Source organism: Canis lupus, chromosome 28, assembly GCF_011100685.1.
Source record: "Canis lupus familiaris isolate Mischka breed German Shepherd chromosome 28, alternate assembly UU_Cfam_GSD_1.0, whole genome shotgun sequence".
In the NCBI taxonomy this organism is placed as follows: domain Eukaryota; kingdom Metazoa; phylum Chordata; class Mammalia; order Carnivora; family Canidae; genus Canis; species Canis lupus.
In genome coordinates this window covers 7,706,387-7,710,645 of record NC_049249.1, presented here as the reverse complement: position 1 = coordinate 7,710,645, position 4,259 = coordinate 7,706,387, and positions in this window count along the sequence as shown.

Below are 4,259 nucleotides of genomic sequence, written 5' to 3'. Positions count from 1 at the left end.
AACTTTAGTTTTATTCTTTGCCAGAAAGCATTCTTCCCAGTATTTAAAGTAAATCACTATCATTGTGAAAATTTTGGGAAAAAGGGAAACATATAAGAGAAATATAACAATCAACCAGAATGGTGACTAATTAAAAACAACAACAAAAACCTTTTTTACTTTGGGAAATTTCAAACACACACAAAAGTATAAAGAATAGTATAGTGCAACTCCATGTCCACTCGGTTTTCTTAAATACCAGCTCCTAGCCTATCTTATTTTATTTAAAGCCTCATATAATTCTCTCCCCTTCCACCTTCAATCTTTTAGAGCAAATAGCACATGATATAATTTCATCTTTAAACATTTCAGAATGTATCTCTGAAATAGATGAACTCTTTTTTTAAAGTTGAAGTACCAATATCACACCTTTAAAAACTAACAATAAATATTTAATATCCTTATATTACCAGTCAGTGGCCAAATCTCCCTCAGTTGTCACGTGAATCAGGATCCAAATTACATCCACATGTTGGATTGGTTAATGTTTCTTCAATATCTTTTAATCTATAGATTCCCTTACCATCTCTTCTTCCCCTTGCAATTTGTTTGTTTAGGAAATTGAGTCATTTGTCCTGTAGAGTCTCCATAGTTTGGGTTTTGCTGATTGCATCCCTGTGGTATTACTTCACATGTTCCTTTGAACCGTGTGTTCCTTGTAAATTAGTAGTTATAGAGGCTTGGTCAGATTCAGGTTTGATTTTGTGCCAAGAATGTACTATGGATGGTGCAGTGGACTTCCACTAGAAAACGTGTAATGTCTCTTGATCTGACCTTTTAAGAAGTGAGCAGCCTTTGATGAGTATAGCCCAGATCCACGAATTTTGTTGGAGGTTACAAAATAGTGATATTCTAAACCTATAAATACTTTGTATTTTTCAGCAGGAATGTTTTGGTAAGAAGAAACTTACCTTCATCATAATATACAGTCTATATAGGAAAAGAAAGATAAATGCTTGATTCTTTCCCTTTAATGGCTAGCTTTCAAAATAAATATCCTAATATCCTCCAAAGGTGATAAGTAAGTTTTGTTGCTGTTATTTTGTTTTAGTATCATTACTAGTTGGCATCTATATTATCAACTGATGGATATGAGCATATTTTACATTCTTTCAGCCACTATAGCTATCAGTCTCACAAATGCTTAAATTATCTGGAGTTCTTCTTTTTCTTTGCTCTTAAGTAGCACTAGTATTACCTGATCTTTAAAGGTTTGGTAGTTTCCCTGTGAAACCATTTGGGCCTGGTGCTTTTCTGTAAGGAAACTCTTGAACTATTTTTTCTATTTCTTCTATGGTAACTGGTCTGTTAAGACTCTGTCTCTCCTGGGATTACCTTACATAAGTTGTATTTTTTTCTAGCAAATTATCCATTTCATCTAGTTTTTCAAATATTTTTGCACAGAATTTTTTAAAAGTCTCATATTTTTATTATAGATTTCCTCTGCTTTGATGGTTTTCCCCATCTATGCACTGCTACCATTTCTAATTTAGTGGCCATGATATCATTAATTTTTAAAATAGTTTAGCTGGTGGTTTGTATATTGCATTGATTGTGTCAATCCTAGGCTTATTCTCTTTTTCTATATTCTAACTCATTAATTTTTGTTTTACCTTTATCGATTCCTTTCTTCTGCATCCTTTTGTCTTACTTTGTTGTTCTTTTCTAACTTTTTGAGTGGGGTACTTGATTCATTTCTTTTCATTTGTGTTGATATAAGTATTTAATGCTAAACTATTCCCTCTATTAACTCTTTAGCTGAATACCATAGAGCTGATTATTTGTATTTTCATTATCATTATTCCCAATAATTGCATGTGATACTTCTACCTCAGACCAAGAGCTGTTTACTAGCATGATTTTTATATTTTCCTTAATTTTCAGATGAAGTGGTCTTTGCTATTCTGTTTGCTAATAATTATTAGTTTTGATTGTATTGTAATCAAAGAGTATTTTTTCTGTTCTTTGGAATTTATTGAGTTTTTTTCCTTTGTGGCCCAAGGTATGGTCACTTGAGAAGAGGCTGTTCTTTCTTCTATTGAGGTTCAGATTTCCACACAGATCTATAAGAGCTACCTCACTGGTTATGAGTTTCAATCTCTGATATCTTTACTGATTACTTGATCTTTCTGGGATGAGAGAGATGTATTTAAATCACCTATTACAATGGGCTTTTAGGTCCCCTGCATCCCTGCATCTCCAGTTGTTAGTTGCATAAATATTAACAATTGATGGACCTTCCTTTGAATTGCTGCCTCTAGTATCTTGTATCTCCTTCTTTGTCTCTGTAATGCTTTGTGGTTCAAATTTCATCTTGTCAGACATCAAGACTGCAACTCTACTTTGAGGTTTTAATTTGCAGTTAGTATTTCTGTCTATCTTTTTATTTTTAACCTCAGGACCTCTTGTTTTAGGCATATCTCTTGTGTACAGCAGAATGTTAGATTTTGCTTTGTTAGCAAAACTGAAAATCTTTCTTTTATATGAGAAATTTAAGCCCATTTACATTTATTGATATGATTGGTATGTTTGACCTAAACTCTGTCATCTTACTTTATCTTGTGACTAACTTTTAATACAATTTTTTTTATCCCTGTAACTTTCCTTCTAACTTTGTAATCCCTTTCTTGGGTGAAGTTCCACACGATTCCCTTTTGTTTCCACCATCCTTCATGCTGTTTTTGATGCTATTTTGTAGTTCACACTGATCATATATCCATCTTGTGATCCTAAAGCTTGGAAACCTCCTCAGCCTGTTAAAACACTTAGAGTCAAAGCATTAGTCGGCTGCAGTGTGTTCCATCACGAATGAAGGAGTTGTTTAGAGAGACTCACCCAGGCTTGCTTGACATAGGAATGAACCCAGAGTTTGGAAATTAAAAGACAAAGGGTGTTAGGAGAGGAGAGAAATGTTTCTGGGAGCGTTTCCCTTTACTTAATGAATTACTAGGAGATTTGTGGCTGCCCAGCCCGTTCGGGTAAGTCTTTCAGCATGTGGACTCAGAAGTGTCATGGGCTTGCTCCACTATATCCTCACTGCCCTTTCCGTGAACTGTGACACTTCCTGTCACCAGTTTATTTTCACTTCTCTCCTGGCAGCTGTCCACTGTAGTCGGCATGCATTTGAAATCATTTGCTACTTACTTGAGAATTCACGCTAGGGAGAAAGGGAAGAAAATAACCATTCCTGGGGACACCACATCGCCATGAATTTGAAAGAAAAATCAACATTGCAGAAAGCTCATTTCCACCTTTTTTTTTTTTTTTTTTTTTTTTGCCACCCAAATGACTGGATTAAGGACCCAGAGAATGCCAAATAAACTGAAGGAGAAGGGAAATAAAAGTTCAAGTCAGTTAGAGGGTGGAGATGGGGGTGCCATAATGAGGCTGCAATGCCTTTGGGAACCCTGCTCCAGCTGGGCAGCTCTGCAGGCTGTCATGCCCCTCTCATGAGCTGCTCTGGGTTCAGCGCCCGCCCATTGACTCATCATAGGCAGAAGCTACACATGCTCAGGAATTTCTTAGGATTTTCTGGAAAGCTCTGGTTTGGTCTTCAATGTGTAGGTTTTGTTGTTTGTAAACTAGAAACAGGAAACTGAAATTGGGTGAGAACCTCAAAAGCAAGCTGTATGTTCAGTGGTCATTCCAAGAACTTTGGTTCAAATAGTCTTGGGTTTAAATCATAGCTCTGACATTATCTGTGTAATGCCTTGAGCATCAGTTTCCCCATTTAAACACCTGGGAATATAATATCATACAGGGTTGCTGTACGTCTTAAATGAATTAACGTAAGTCAGTAGTCTTCAAAGTGGGGCCCTCAGATCAGCAGCATCAGCATGACCTGGCAACTTGTTAGAAATGCAAATTCTCAGGCCTTAGCCCAGACCCACTGCCTCAGAAACCCCAAGGGTTAGCCCAGCAATCAGTGTTCTGAAGGACCCTGCAGGTGATTCTCCTGCCCACTGAAGTTTGAGAACCACTGGTATAAATATAGCAGGTAGCACAGAGTCAGCAACATATCAAGTCCTAGATAATGGTAGCTCTGAGCATTGCCATTATTTAGAGTCCACTCTCTGGATTTGATTGTGGCAGAGTTAACTCCATCCTGACTTTCTGTGATGTGCTTACAGGAGACAATGAGGAATTATTTTTTTCCAAAGTAAGTTAGAGTTGGATTTCCGTCACTTTCAACCAAACAAGTCCTGACAAATATATGCCAG